Here is a 16,503-nt window from a genome sequence, read left to right as displayed (position 1 = left end):
TTGGTTTATTATTTGAATGTTCTTGGACCACAGTGTGTAAGTATTTTATTGAGATCTTGTTTGGAGGTTCTAGCAGGAGAGCGCAGCTACTCGTATACCCTGGGGGGAAGGCCATCATCTTCAACCTAGCACACAGCTTTGGGAGGGACCCACATGGATCGCTGAGGGAGGAGGGGGACACCCACCTAGCCAGCCAGATCGGCCGAATCAACCCTGGCGATCAATGGGGTGACTGATGTCACAGCCAGATTAGCCTTACATCCAAATGATGTTTTATTGAGTTGTATGCCTGAAACCTGTATGGTTTTGCAAATCAATGTCACACCCAATAAATTCAATTTTTAAAAAAAACGAGTCCTGGCCCTGTGTTTCTGTTGGTTGGAGCATCATCCCATACACCATAAGGTTGCAGGTTCTATTCCTGGTCAGGTCACATACCTAGGTTGGAGGTTCCATCCCTGATCAGGGCATGTATGGGAGACAGCTGATATCGCGCGCGCGCTCTCTCTCTCTCTCTCTTTCTCTCTCTCTCCCTAAAAATAAAAAATTAAAAACACATACACATCCTCAGGTGAGGCTTTAAAAAAAAGATATGTCAAAATCAATGTTTTCTATATCAAACACTGCATGGAAGGTCACAATTTCTCTTGATATTAGGTTGGGTTGCCTTTTGCTTTAATAATGAATGTCAATGCATGTCTTTGCTCAGTCTGAAAATGGAAAGCATGTGCAGTATGTGAATATACCAAGCTGGTACATATATTTATGAGGATAGCATTTTAATTTGAAGGTTGGAAAAACGATATTTCATTTCAGGAAAGTTGGGAGGGTGGGGAGTACTTGAGAAAACTAGAACTTGCTCAAGTAGGAGAAATAGTGATACCATGTACCAAAGTTAAATCATGTCAGTAGTTAAAGAATAAAATTTGGATTGTTTCTCTTTGCTAAAATCACAGAAAATGCCTATGTATGTAAAATGTTGGGATTCTTGGTGGTATTCTATGTACCTATCTTTGTGACATTTTTAATCTAATTTTGGTAAGTGGTTATCATTAATCTATCTGGCTTTATAATTTTTAGAGCCTATCTTTACAAAAATAAAATACCCTATGAATATTTAAACAGGGTTATAACATGTCATACATGGATCTAAGAAGTATATGTTCAGAAATAAATGGAAGTGATTGGGTATCAGTCAAAAAAGAAAAAAAAACCCAACTCCATGTAATGCAGCTTCTGAGCCAGGGGCCAGTCATCACTGAAAGGAGGGGCCCAAGGGGTGCGCTGAGGGCCACCCCACAGCACCATCTGCACCAGATTCTTCACGAACTAGAAATAAACCTCATGTGATGACCTTCATTCCTTCTCCTCACTGCAACAGGAAATGAATGAAATATGGCCAGGGTGAAAGGTTGGTGGGCCAGCAGTACCTATGGCCGTGAGCTATTTCCCCTCCTTTGGATTCCTCCTTAAAGCTTGGTACAAAAAAAATTGCAGTCACACAAAAGAAAGGCTAATCACAAAACACAGCCAGGACACGTCTACACCCTAATGCACCTCCTGGCATTAGTAAAAGACAAAAGAATAAAAAAGCCCGGAGGGCACGTCACTCCTAGCTGGCCCCTTGGCCAGCCCATAGCCATGTTACTGCAGCCACAAGCATCATCAAGCAGCCACAAGTAGGGCTGATGCAGAAGAAAGCCCAGGCCATTACACTAAGGCGCTTCCTTAGCGTTACGTGGCAAACGTAGGTCCAGAAAGAGGTTAAAGCGGGAGTGGGGAACCTTTTTCCTGCCAAGGGCCATTTGGATATTTATAACATCATTCCAGGGCCATACAAAATGATCAGCTTGAAAATTAGCCTGCTGTATTTGGTCAAACATTTATTAATTAACTCACCCCTAATGCCTTGGCAGGGCCAGGCCAAGTGATTCCTAGGGGCCTAATGCAGCCCGCAGGCCAGACATTCCTCACCCCTGGGTAAAAGCATCCAAGGTGGGAGTGCCAAGGACATGTCCTCCAGCTTGTCATTCCAAAGAGAATGTCCCTATGGGTGGGTACAGGGTCTGAGCTTGAAGGGCCTGGGACTCTGCTCTGTTCCTGATGGCAGGTGAGCGGACTCTTTACATGCCAGACTCGGGGTAACCTCCACCTCGCACTTGGTTTTGATGAATCTCACTATGATTGATTGATTGATTTTCCCAACTTCCTTCCCACAGGTGCAAATCTGAATATTTCAAGATGTTGCTAGATCTTTCATGCTGACAACTGCCGTGGAACACTATGAGCTGAGGCAGGGTTGCACTCTTTCCATAGTAGTGGTTGGCATAAACACTGTTCCTCCGAGCACTGAGCCTGGGAAGGCAATTAGGTAGATGGATGAAGAGGATAAAATGCCTGCTCTGCAAATGATGAAAACCAGAGCAAGTCTGTCTCCGGTCATCAGATCAGAGGCAATGAAGAGAGCCGGAGGCCCTCCACTGGACCAAAGAGGAGGTATGCACCTGTCACTTTCATGGCAGCCATAAAGAAGGACAAATAGATTAAATGGGGGTCAGAGAACTTTTAATAAGCGAAGAGGGAGAAATGACCAATTGTTGACTGATCTGCATTCAGTCTTGTATTAATAGGACCAATGGCTTTATCTACCCCATTTCAGATGACAACATGCAGAGCTTTGAAAGCCTCAAGCTCCTACAACAAACCAGGCAGTTGACAGTCTTGTGGTCAGCAGCCCACTCTTTCTAGTCTGTTCCAGCACAAACACTACTGGACCCCAAAAGAGTCAGGTGGAGAGGTCTGAAGGCAGAACAGCACCTGCACTGAATAGGGCACATAAGGAGAAGAGTCCAGCAGAAAGAAGGGACTAACAGCAAGGAGCTGGAGAAGGGCTGTAGGTCTCACCAGGCTCCCATGCCTACCACTGCCCCTGAAAGACCACAGGAGTGCCAAACCCTGGCTCCACTAGCCTCCAGCTTTATTGAAGGAAAAACAAAGATCAGATTGTAGGCTACCATCCATAAGCCCACTCTGTCTGCAATTCAGACCTGGCTGGGCTAAGAGTTTCAAAATTAGAAGGTGGCCTGTATCTTTATCCCACAATTCCAGGCTGTAAGCCTAGGACAGGTACCCCAGTGCATTCTTAAACTATGCATGTCATAATATATGAGGATAGGCTCCCCTTCATCACAACTTTAAGTACACGTTTTGAAAGTGTATCTACATATAAATATGTATGTTTATATATACACTAGAGGCCCGGTGCACAAAAATTTGTGCACTCGGGGTTGGGAGAGGAGGTCCCTCAGCCTGGCCTGTGCCCTCTCACAGTCTTGGACCCATCAGGAGATAATGACCTGCTGGCTTAGGCCTGCTCCCGGGTGGCAGAGGGCAGGCCCAATCCCTAGGTGCAGCCCCTGGTCGGGCTCAGAGCAGGGCCAATTGGGGAGTTGGGGCACCGCCCCCTGTCATGCACAGAGCAGGGCGGATTGGGAGGTTGCGATGCCACCCTCAGTCACGCTCAGGGTAGGGCTGATTGGGGGGTTGGGGCACCGCCCCCTGTCACACTCAAGGCAGGGTCCATAGGGAGGTTGCAGCGCCACTCCTGTCATGCACAGAGCAGGGCCCATCAGGGGGGTTGGGGCTCTGTACCCTGTCACACACAGAGCAGGGCCGATCAGAGGGTTGGGGCTCTGCACCCTGTCACACTGATCCCGGTGCTGGGAGGCCTCGCTGCTCTGCTGATCCCAGGGCCAGGACGCCTCTCGGCTCCCCTGATCCCTGGCCTGGAGGCCTCTCGGCTGCTGATAACCATGGCCTGTAGGCCTCTCGGCTCCGCTGATAACTGGGGCCTGGAGGCCTCTCGGCTCCGCTGATCTCTAGCCAGGAGGACTCTCGGCTGCTGATAACCTGGCTGGGAGGCCTCTCGGCTCTGCTGATCATGAGTCCGGGAGGCCTCTGGGCTCCGCTGATCACCGGGGCTGGGAGGCCTCTTGGCTCCGCTGATCGAGGGGCCTCCGACTCCGCTGATCACGGGCCTAGAGCAGGCCAGGAGGCCTCTTGGCTGATCACCGGGGCCGGGAGGCCTCTGGACTCCGCTGATCACCAGGGCTGGGAGGCCTCTCAGCTCCGCTGATCACCTGGGCTGGGAGGCCTCTCGACTCTGCTGATCACCTGGGCTGGGAGGCCTCTCGGCTCCGCTGATCACCTGGGCTGGGAGGCCTCTCGACTCTGCTGATCACCTGGGCTGGGAGGCCTCTCGGCTCCGCTGATCACCGGGGTTGGGAGGCCTCTCAGCTCCGCTGATCACCTGGGCTGGGAGGCCTCTTGGCTCCGCTGATCGCGGGGCCTCTGACTCCGCTGATCACCGGGGCTGAGAGGCCTCTCGGCTCCGCTGATCACCGGGGCCGGGAGGCCTCTCGGCTCCACTGATCGCGGGGCCAGGAGCGGGCCGGGAGGCCTCTCGGCTGATCACCTGGGCTGGGAGGCCTCTCGACTCCGCTGATCACCAGGGCTGGGAGGCCTCTTGGCTCCGCTGATCCCAGGCCCTGAGGCCTCTCTGCCCTGCTGCTTCAGGGCTGTTTGGCTTCGCTCTGCTTGGAGCCTGAGTATGCAAATTAACCGCCATCTTTTAGCTTCTATAATTGAAACATTGTATCTTTTGGAGTTGTTGCTTCAGGAGCTCAGAGCCCCGCAGCTGCGGGGATCCTTGACTTTCTCCATCGCTGGGGCAACCAAGCCTCCTATTCTCAGCTGCCTGGCTGCCAGCCGCCATCTTGGCTGACAGTTAATTTGCATATCTCACTGATTAGCCAATGAAAAAGGTATCGGTTGTACGCCAATTACCATTTTTCTCTTTTATTAGTATAGGATATACATAGTTTGTGTGTGTATATAGTACTGTTTTCTGACCATCAGCCCTACAAAGCTATAAGCGCCACTGTGATTCTTCATGGTGCTCCCTTCAAAGGAGCAAGGGGTCTGCTGCCCCCCACCCTCCATGTACTTGGCCACAAGGGCCTGCATTTTTTTTTCTAATTTGCACAACCAGCTCGTTATTGAGCCATGCCACACGTTCCCTTTCTGACTCCATAATCTTTCTACTCTAATGGGAAAAAGGGGGCTGATTCATTGCCAACTTCCCCCCCTCTCCTTACCAACAGGGAGCTACCTTTAGCTGCTTAGCTTCTCCTCTACCTCCACTTCCCCTTCCCCATTCCAAAGAGTTCTTTTTTTAGAGATTGTGTGATACAGGATCAAGAGAACACAGAACAAGAGATAGAAATAGAGAGGCAGGAGACAAAAAAGGAAAGAATTTAGGCCAAAAAACTAAGCTGATCTGTGTTACAAAGACTTTACAAGTGGGGCAAGGGCAGGAGAAGAGAAAGTTGGGAAATATGTATTTGGGTTCCCATTAATAAATAGTCTTTAATAGATGTGAGCAAATAATTAAATGTCCTTTTAATGATCTCTATAATCTTAGAAAACGATGCCACTCAGAGACTGAGCCACATGGGTTTACAGGTTGCCAAGGGTTTTATCTCATTGATCCAGAGAGAGTGTGAATGCCAGAAAACTAGATAGATATTGGTGGAAAGTGGAAAACACTGGAATATATTGTCTTCTCCCCAACCCCTGGATTAAAGAATGCCACATAGGAGCAGAAAATTTTTTAAGCCTGGTACCAATGCAAAAGGAATTTTTTAAAGCCAAACCTATGGGCCTATCCAACAGCCATGAGACGGAAGAGAATGCTCAGCTGCCACACATGAATAATGCAGTTGCCCCTTCCTGCTTCTCCATAAACATGGCTTCTGAACAGATCGCGTCCTGCTCATGGGAGAGTAAAAAGCACAAGAAAAAAACACAGAGCTTAATTTTCACATACTGCAAAGCAAGAACAGCAAACAGCATCAAGAGACTTTGGAGGTACATACCTCTGAGAACAATCTACTACAGGATCCAGAAGAAAATCTCAGAAATCTGTTCATCATGCTTTTTACCTTATCTGTGCCGAAACTGGCAATAACACCTCTATCCCCACTTCCATTGCCATATGCTTGTTCCCAGGCAGCCCTGCTTTTCACCAATATGATGTAGATGTCAGTACAATGGCTCTTATATTCCTTTCACTTTCTGGAATTTTCACATTGTTCTGTAATGATTATGCATTGTTTCTATAATAATTTTAAAAACTAACTTGACAGGAAATAAAACCATCTCCCTTAACCAAATATAAATTTTCTTTAAAAAATGATTCACTGCCCTGACTGGTTTGGCTCAGTGGATGGAGCATCAGCCTGCGGACTCAAGGGTCCCAGGTTCAATTCCGGTCAGGGGCATGTACCTTGGTTGCGGGCACATCCCCAGTGGGGAGTGTGCAGGAGGCAGCTGATCGATGTTTCTCTCTCATCGATGTTTCTGGCTCTCTATCCCTCTCCCTTCCTCTCTGTAAAAAAATCAATAAAATTTATTTTAAAAGAAATGATTCATTTCCTATTTAAAATGAAAGATCCCCTATCTTTGTCAAAGAATTAGTCCTCAAAGAAACACTTAGGCCTAGATGGATTCAGAAATGGTTTATTTAGTCGAGCTTTTATTTGTTAAAGCTAGCATAATACTAATAACAGATTTTGGCAAAGACCAGAAAAAAAGGACTTGAAATCAATCTAATGAACATAAACAAAAATCCTAATTAAGCACTTAGCAAATAGAAACCAGAAAAGCATTTGTAAAAATAACACATCATGTCCTAATACAGCTCATCCCAAGAACAGAGCCTATTAAAAATAATCACCATGTTAATATATTTAAAAGCAAATATTTTAACTCAGTAGACACCAAGAAACATTTAATCAAATCCCTCACTTATGCCTGAGTTAATGAAAAATAAAAGAACCTTGATAAATTAAAATAGAACTCTTACTTATTTACTCAATAAAAAAATTCACACGCCATCACCACCCCACAAAATATTCAGCAGAGTACTTAAGAATAAACCCCTGGAAGTGTTTCCATTCAAGAAAGAAAAAAAACAAAGATGCCCATTATCACCACTGTTACTTAACATGGCACTGTAAGTGCTATTCAATGCAAAAAGTAGTATATATTGGAAAAGAGACAGCAAAATCATCTTCACTTGTAGCTGACTGTATACTTGGGAAAGCCCAAAGAATCCATTGAAAAGCGAATAGAAAAAAATAAGAGATATCAGTAAGAGAACTAAATTGTAAAACATTTAGAAAATCAGTATCTTTTTATACCAAGAATAACTATATTTTAAAAATGGGAAAAGATACTTCTCCAAAGAATACAAATAAGCAAAATCAATATTTAGGAATGAATTTTACAAAAACAGTCAAAACCCTAGAGAGTTGTACTAGAGGTCAAAGCGGAACTCCCGAATCCACTGAATGTGTTGTTCCCAGACACTTCGTAATACCCAGTTTTGTGATACTGTAGAGGAAATTCCAATAAAAACTCCCAATTCATGAACCTTGACAACATAATTCCAAAATTCATCTGGAAGAATGAACTCAGCAAGAACAGTCAGGAAAAAAGAAATCGGAAAATGTAATTACTTCAAGGATTTGGGGTGACTTGGACTGCCAGATGGTAAAACCTATTATAATACTTTTATACAGAAGGCACAATAGAAATGTAACAGAACATCCAGACATAGATACAAGTATATATGGAAATTCACTATAAGATTTTAAAAAGACATTTCAAATCAGTCAGGGGGGTGGGGAGGATTCAACAAATGATGTCAGGACAACTAGCTAGTCATTTGGAAAACTTGGATCAAAATATATATATATTAGCTCTGGTCAGTTAAGTTCAGTGGATAGAGCATCAGCCTCTGGACCAAAGGGTCCCAGGTTCGATTCCCAACTGGAGGATGTACTTCGGTTGCAGGCTCCATCCCTGGCCCTGGTTGGGACATGTGCAGGAGGCAACCAATCAAAGGATCTCTCAGATCGATGTTTCTTTCTCTATGTCTCTCACCTTCCCTTCCACTCTCTCTAAAAATCAATGGGAAAATATCCTTGGGTGAGGATTAATAACAACAAGAACAAACATATATATAGATTAGGTATGGGCATGGGAAAGGGTATAGCTATACACATACATGTACATATATAATACATATACATATACATATACATATACATATACATATACATATACATATACATATACATATACAGCTGGAGGAAAAGGTATTTTATTGTCCTGGGTTGGATAATACAGTTCATAACATCAAACCAAGTCCAGAAGCTGTGAAAAAAACAAATGACTATTTTGATTACATAAAACAAACTGTGCTGAGAGAGATGGCATAAATACAGCTTAAATACAACTGTTTGCCCTGGGGAGGGGACATCGACTGGAAAGGGGCCAAGGGGCCTGGAAATGTCCTATATCTTAGCCTGGATGATGGCTGCATGGGTGTGTGCATACATAAAATCCATTGAGCTGTACAGTTAAGATTTGTGCATGTTATCAGATATAACTCATGCCTCAGTAAAAAAAGAAAGAAATAATAAAGGAAATAAATCAAGCATTTATCCTGTCTTTCCCGTAAAAATTATATTTCAGGGTAAGCAAAGACATAATGAGGAAGAATTCTTCTTCATACAAAAGTTACAGTTAATAAATGCAAAAGGAACAAAAGAATTAGAAATTCACCATTTTGCAATACCTAATGAAAGAGTTGATCTAGAAAGTGCCTGTCAATGGCTGTTAAAGCAACTCCAGCAGTGGTTCTCAAACTCTAGCGTGCGTCAGAATCACTTGGTGTGATGGTTAATTTTATACATCAACTTGATTGGCCACAGGGTACTCAAATATTTGATCAAACATCATTCTGGGTGTTTCTGTGAGGGAGTTTTTGGATACAGCTAACATTATAAATCAGTAAAGCAGATTGCCTCCATAATGTGAGTAGGCCTAATCCAATCAGTTGAGGGCCTGCGCTGAGCAAAAGGCTGACCTTCTGCCCAAGCAAGATGAGTTCTGTATTGTCTGCTCTTTCTGTTTCTATAGCATGTCTTTTGGCTTCATCTGCAACATCAGCTCTTAGACTAGAGTTGTGTCATCAGTTCTCACCGGGTCCCAGGCCTGCCAACCTACTCTGCAGATTTGAACTTGCCAGCCTCCCTAATCTCGTGAGTCAGTTTCTTATCCTAAACCAATCGGCCCATATCCAGATAGACAGATTAGATTTGATAGATAGATAGATAGATAGATAGATAGATAGATAGATAGATAGATACAAATATATGTATCTGTTTCATTTCTCTGGAGAACTCAAATACACCTGGAGAACTTAGGGAAACACATTGCTCGGTCCCACCCCAGAGTTTCTGATGCAGTCGATGTGGGGTGGGACATAGAATTAGCAAGTCTCACAAGTTCCTGGATGATGCTGATGCTGCTGTGGGACCACATTTTGGAAACCAAGGTATTACATGTGGAATGTAATGAGCAAAATGAACTAACAAGCAAAATAGAGACAGACTCATAACCACTGTCAGGGTTGGGTAAGAGGCAGGGGAGAGGGAAGGGGAGGGAGAGGACTGAGGAAAAACGGGGGGAAAAGAGAAAAAACTCATGGACACAGAAAACAGTATGCTGATGGTCGCGGTTAGGGGCAGTAAAGGGAGGTGGAGGAGGGTATGGGAGGATAAATGGTGATGGGTGGAGACTTGACTTGGGGTAGTGAACACACAGTACAGATGATGTGCTGTAGGTAATTTTGTTAACCAGTGTCACTCAATAAATACAATAAAAAGGTAAAAACTTAAAAATAAATTTAAAAATCTAAAAATAACTAACTAAATAAACAATAAAATAAAATTTAAGAAAAAGAAAGCCAATGTGTTAGACAAAAGGTTGATTGGGATGTTCATAATGAATAAATCAAACTGACAACACCTAAACTCACTGATCAATCTTAAGTTCAGTTGATAGGAAATGGGGCAATAGAGGAACAGGATATAGAACACCATAAACACGCAGTCAGCCAAATCCAGGGCATGGGAAAATCTACAGGAAAAAAAAAAAAAAAAAAAGACCCAGAGTCTTCCACAAATAAATGCCATGGAGAGTGAAAGGGGGAACTGTCAATGACCGAAAGAATTTAAATGACCTTTGAGGGGACTGATTCCAACTAGCTACCTATTGTTTCAAGGGAGAAGTTAAAAAAATTTTGGTGGTTTTAGAAAACTTTCATCAGTGTTATTGGATGGGGTAATGGAATTATGCAATATCCTTTTTAAGCCCCAATCTGTTAGACCAGGGTTTCTTAGCCTTGGCACTGTTGATGTTCTGGGCCAAGTAATTCTGTTTTGGGGCTATCCTGTGCAATGTGGGACGTATGGCAGCATCCCTGGCCTCTCTCTGCAAGATGTCAGTAGCAACTACACCAGCCCCAGCTGTGAAATCCAAAACTGTCTCAGACACTGCCAAGTCCCCTGGAGAGCAAATGACTCCTAGTAGAGGACCACTGTGCATGTCTTCTGGGGAATTTGCAAGCGGAGTGATATCGCTGGGGTTCTGTTCTAAAATGCTCCAGGAAACACTGTGGGGAGGGCTGGGAGGCGGAGTTACTAGATTGGCAAAACGGTGACAGCTGTTGAAGCTGGGAAGTGAGTGTGTGGTGGTATCAGTCTAGTCCAGTGGTCGGCAAACTGCGGCTCAGGAGCCACATGCGGCTCTTTGGCCCCTTGAGTGTGGCCACGAAGTTTCAATCGCACTGTATGTGCGCGCCCGCACGTGGTATTTTGTGGAAGAGCCACACTCAAGGGGCCACAGTTTGCCAACCACTGGTCTAGTCCCTGTGCTTTAATATATGTTTGAACACTTCCAATGAAACGTTTTTACAAAAACACATGCACACACATAAAGAAATACTGCAGAAACACATTTCTGACGAATGTTCATGATATTAGGTGGGAAAAAAGAACGGATCGCCAGGTAATAGGTATATTGTAACTCCCGGGTGATATAAAAGAGAGATAGCGATACTCAAGGAGGATAGTTCGAATATTTACATTAATGGTCTCTGGGTGGTGGAACTCTGGGTAACAATTCTCTTCTTCCAATCAGTTTTCCACATGAACATACACATACTATTCAATGTAAACAAACAAATAAAATAAAAACTAATAAAGAAGAACGAGATTGCTTTAGAGCAGCGGTTCTCAACCTGTGGGTCGCGACCCCTTCGACAGTCGAACGACCCTTTCACAGGGGTCGCCTAAGACCATCCTGAATATCAGATATTTACATTATGATTCATAACAGTAGCAACATTACACTTATGAAGTAGCAACGAAAATAATTTTATGGTTGGGTCACAACATGAAGAACTGTATTTAAAGGGCCAGAAGGTTGAGAACCACTGCTTTAGAGAGACATCATATGGGCAAGAAAAGAAACAAAAAGACTATTCAAAACGAATACAAAATCTCAAAAAGTATATAAATTATGGAGCTTTTGAGTAGAGGGGAAAGATACCTCATAGCTAAAGCAAGTTCATAGACATACGTGTTGTGTTTCTTGATACTGATCTTAGTCACCTAAATTCCACTTGATTTCCCATTTCAGACGGCAGAATTACATGCAATAAGTTTTAGAAAGACTTCTCTCTAAACAGAGACTGGTGTTTTCCTTACCAGGCAAGTATTTAAACTAAAGTTTTTAAAATAATCATGTTGGTGCTTAAATCCAAGTGGAAAATTCAGCTATTCAGCTATACTCATGCCCCAAAGATTCTGGATGTCAGGGGTTTTGCTCTCTTCGGCTTTTCAATGCCAAATATAAATTGTTTGCTATTTAATCACCTGCTGCTGTGGCTCACCTGAGTGGCTGCAGCCTGACTTTGGCACAAGTAATTAACAGTGAGTAGAGTTCCCAATGTGATGGTTCCTTCTGCAGTATCTGGCCTAAATTTCAGTTCCCTGTATATCTTCAACCTTCCCACGATCTGCTGTTAGATCATCTCCACCTCCGTGGTCATCCCCTCCCCTAAAGGTGGAGCTCATGAAGACAAGGCTTTTGTGCTGTGTCCCCAGTGCCTAGAAGAGGGCTTGCTGCACAGTAGGTGCTTACTGCTGAAAAATGATTCAATCCTGTTTCTCTTCCTTTCCCCCACCTCCGGCCCTCTTGGGAAACATCCACTATCTCTGGGGCTACCAAACGTCTTCAATTCTCAGCAGACTCAGATTCCATTAATGTGCTGCCCACCCCCACTTCAGGTGGGTTAATGAAGACGTTAACATACACCAACTCGGTACTATATGCACACGCACATGCGTGCGCACACACACACACACCACTCTGCACACCCAGACACCTCCACACCTTGCCCCTGGTGATACTTCCCATTTATTCTTTGTGTCTCAGCCAATCTGTGCTCAATCTCATTGTCTTCTTAATAAAACTAGTTAATTAATTAGTTTCCAGAGTTAAAATTCATGAGGCAGCGCAGGGAACGTCTACATCTGTAGCTGTTTCTGAATTCCCTCTAGCTGCAGGCTTTTTTCATTCTGCCCACAAAGGCTTCTAAGTTTATTTGAAGACATGTCCCCACGGCCTCCCCCAGGTCCTCAGCAGCCCACAGCGGATTTCCCTTCTCCTCCCAATCATTTTCGGCTCAATTCACTCCAGTGTTTGGTGTGAGAATTGACATCACATTCTGGAACCAAGGCCAACTCTCAGCTAACAATCCTCTTTCAGGCCTGTCTCCTGGCCCTCTGCCAAGATCCACTCAGGGTCCCCATAATGTCACCCCAAATCCTCCTGTAGCCACTTGTTAGTGTAGCCACTAGTCCTACCTCTCCCTGAGGAAAAGAGGACAGTGAGGCCCGGCAGGTTGAAGCAGCATGTCAGGGTGACATGTGAGTGAGGGGCAATGCAAGGACTGTGACTGAGGTCTCCTGACCCCAAGAGCCCAGTTTCCATTCTCCAGAGCATGGATCAGCAAACTAACTACCTTGTGGGCTAAATCTGGCCTTCTGCCTTTTTGTGTAAATAAAGTTTTATTGAAACACAGCCATGCCCCATTATTTTCATACTAGAGGCCCAGTGCACAAAATTCGTGCGGGGGGGGGGGTCCCCTCAGCCCAGCCTGCGCCCTCTCCAATCTGGGACCCCTCTGGGGATGTCCAACTGCCTAGCCCGATCCTGGCAGTTGGATATCCCTTTCACAACCTGGGACCACTGGTTCCTAACTGCTCATCTGCCTGTCTGCCTGATCACCCCTAACTGCCACCCCTGTTGGCCTGATCACCCTCAACTGCCCCCCACCCCGTACCAGCCTGGTTGCCCCTTACTGCACCCCCTGCTGGCCTGGTCACCCCACGCAGCCTGCTGCTCAGTCGTTTGGTCATCCCTCACTAACCCCCCTTCAGACTTGGTCGCCCCACACAGCCTGTTTGGTCATCCATTTGGTTGTTTCAGTTGCGATGGTTGCTTAGGCTTTTATATATATAGATTGTCTGTAACTAGTTTTGGCGACAACAGCAGAGTTGACTAGTTGTGACAGAGACTGCATGAGCTACAAGCCTAGGATATTTACTGTCTTGCTAGTTGGCTGACTCCTACTAGAAGGTTCAAAACAGCAGGAATGAGGAGGGAAAGGCTGATGCAGGCACCCCACAGAAGGCCCACTGAGCATCTTGCTAGTCTCCTCAAAGGCAGGCAGCTCCAAAGAGGAATGGGAGGACCCCCTCGGGCAGAACCAGTCATCTCCCTCCCCCTCGCTCTTCCCTGCTGCCCATGGCATCTTGGTAGACTTCACAGAAATGCAGTTTCACCCACTGTCAGCACCTTTGGCTGTTCCCTCCAACACACACACACACACACACACAGAGTTTCAGGTGTACAATGGCCTCCATAAAATAGCTCTGGAACATTAAGTTCAGGCTGCCACAAAAGAGAGCCCCTGGACTCCAAAGCATGGGAAAGGCCAAGAGCCAAGGGACCTCCCCCTGGGCAGGAGGCTTCTGGGTGCATCTGGTCTCCCCTGGATGAGAATCACAGGCCCGGAGAACCCCAGAAGGTGAAGTTCCCCAGAGAGGTCCCGCTGGGTGCTGTCGTCTCACATGGACACCTCCCGCTTCGAAGGACTTGCCCCCAGTGGCAGCCACTCCATTTCCACATGGCAACAGGGGGGCCCTGGGGGAGCCCTAGAACCAGACCAGAGGGGGAGGCAAGCTTCCTTCCTTGGCTATTTCCCAGGATGAAGGTCCTGCTCACTGCTGAGGCATCCAAGTTCAGAGCCTCCACGTGGCCTGGACTCCAGATGAGACTCCAAAGTGGGCGCTGCCAACTCCTCCCCATGCGGGGCTCCTTCCTGCTTCTCCGGAACCAGGGGCACCGGCTCATGGCAGGATGAGGACACAAAGCCTTCACGGGGCTTGACATGGAACAGAAGCAATACAGTGATCTTCCCTCACCCGCAGTTTCACTTTCCCAGTTTCAGTTTTCCCTGTGGTCAATCACGGTCAGAAAATATTAAATGGAAAATTCCAGAAATAAAGAATTCATTCGTTTTAAATTGCAAGCTGTTCTGAATAGCATGGTGAAATCACTGGACATCTCGCTCCATCCGGCCCCATCCTGCCCAGAAATGAATCATCCTTTTGTCCAGCGTCTCCAGGCTATAGATGGGCCCCCCTGCATTAGTCATTTAGCCATCTCTGTGATCAGTTGGGTTATGAGAGGAAGAGAGACCCCATTCACATAACTTTTATGACAGCATCTATATATATAAAACCCTAATATGCAAATAGGCCGAACAGCCAAACAACCAAATAACCAAACCGAACAACCGGTCGCTATGACGTGTGCTGACCAGCAGGGGGTGCACGTGGAACATGGTGGGCGTCAGCTGTGGCGGGATGGTGGAGCAGGTGAGCAGGGGGTGCCAGACCAAGGTGGGGCGCTGGATGCTCTCATCGGGGCAAGCCTCTGGTGGTTATTGAAAATTCTTTGCTCCCGTGCGCCGCAGTCCCACCCAGCACTTGCACCTGCTGCCAGCACCAGAGCCGCCACTTGCACCTGCTGCCGGCACCCAGCTCAGGGCTTCTCCACCTCCTCCTGCTCCTGAGGGGGTGATCAGGGCTGGCAGCTGCCTCTTGCACCCCGCTGGCGGCACCAGAGCCACTGCTCACACCCACAGTTGGTCCCGATTGCTTGGTGCTGTCAGCGGGTGCGAGTGGCACCTGCTTGCCCCGATCACCCTTGAGGGCTTCTTCACCTCCCCCTGCTCCTGAGGAACAATCAGGGCAGCAGCCACTGCTTGCACCCACTGACAGCGCTGGCCCTGTTCGCACCTGTTGCTGGCGCTGGCTCCAATCACTCTGCACCGTCAGCAGGTGCGAGCAGGGCCAGTGCTGTCAGCACATGGGAGCGGCAGTGGTGGGAGGGGGGATGCCGGCAGACAGGGGACCAGGGCCGTGACAGGAGGGGCCAGGTGGGGGCGTGGAGGATGGGCCAAGACCCACCCCTGTGCCCACCGCAGCCTCGCGGCCCACAGTTCCTTTTAAGGTGCATGAATTCATGCACTGGGTCCCTAGTATTGTTATAATTGTTCAATTTTATTAGTAGTTATTGTCATTAATCTCTTACTGTGCCTAATTTATAAATTAAACTTTACCTTAGGTATGCATGTACAGGGAATAAACATAGTATATATAGGGTTCCATACTATTCATGGTTTCAGGCATCCACTGGGGGTCTTGGAACCCATCCCCACAGATAAGGGGGGACTACTGTTTTTTAAATATATTGTAGAACAGTTTTGTAAAGATAACCAAGAAATACAGGGAAAAGTAAATTTAAAAAGAGGCTGGTGTAGCTCAGTGGTTGAGCATCGACCCATGCACCAAGAGGTCACCAGCTGGATTCCCAGTCAGGGAACATGCCCCAGTTGTGGGCTTGATCCCCAGTACGGGGTGTACAGGAGGCAGCTAATTGATGATGTTTCTCTCTCATTGGTGTTTCTATTTCTCTCTCCCTCTCCCTTCCTCTCTCTCTGTATAACAACAAAAAAAATCAATAACATATTTTTTAAGAAGTAAATACAAAAGAGTATACAATAAAATCTTCCTCTTATCCCCAACTGCAAGCCGCCCAGCTCCCTCTTAGGCTGTTAGCGCTCTTGTAATTCCTCTGGCAGTAATCTATGCATATAAGTCTCTGTGTATACAAATATGTTGTGTGTATGTGTTGTGAATGAATATCCTTTTGTTACAAATCAGATAAGCCACTAGTCAATGTTCTATACCTTGCTTCATTCAACCAGCAAATCTTGGATAGTGTTCCAAATTAATGCTTAGAACTCTCACAATTTCTCCTTACTAGTAGCATGGGCATTTATACTATGTATGAGAAACACTGCAATACGTACCCTAATCCATACATTCCCTGAGATCTTCTGGTTGTAGAATATTAGAGCTAAATTGAAACTCATCCTAGCTCACTTCATCTTCT

The 16,503-nt window shown here is 45.9% G+C and overlaps 1 protein-coding gene across 8 annotated transcripts in view; it reads right to left on the bottom strand.

Annotated features, from left to right (window-relative positions):
* Positions 1-16,503, bottom strand: part of PTPRT (protein tyrosine phosphatase receptor type T) — a 960,656-nt gene that overhangs the window by 895,532 nt on the left and 48,621 nt on the right. The gene's annotated exons all lie outside the window — the stretch shown is intronic.

The sequence above is a fragment of the Myotis daubentonii genome, chromosome 8, assembly GCF_963259705.1.
Source record: "Myotis daubentonii chromosome 8, mMyoDau2.1, whole genome shotgun sequence".
NCBI classification, from domain to species: Eukaryota; Metazoa; Chordata; class Mammalia; order Chiroptera; family Vespertilionidae; genus Myotis; species Myotis daubentonii.
Note: the sequence above shows the minus strand (reverse complement) of the source record. Positions and strands in the feature narration are given on the sequence as shown.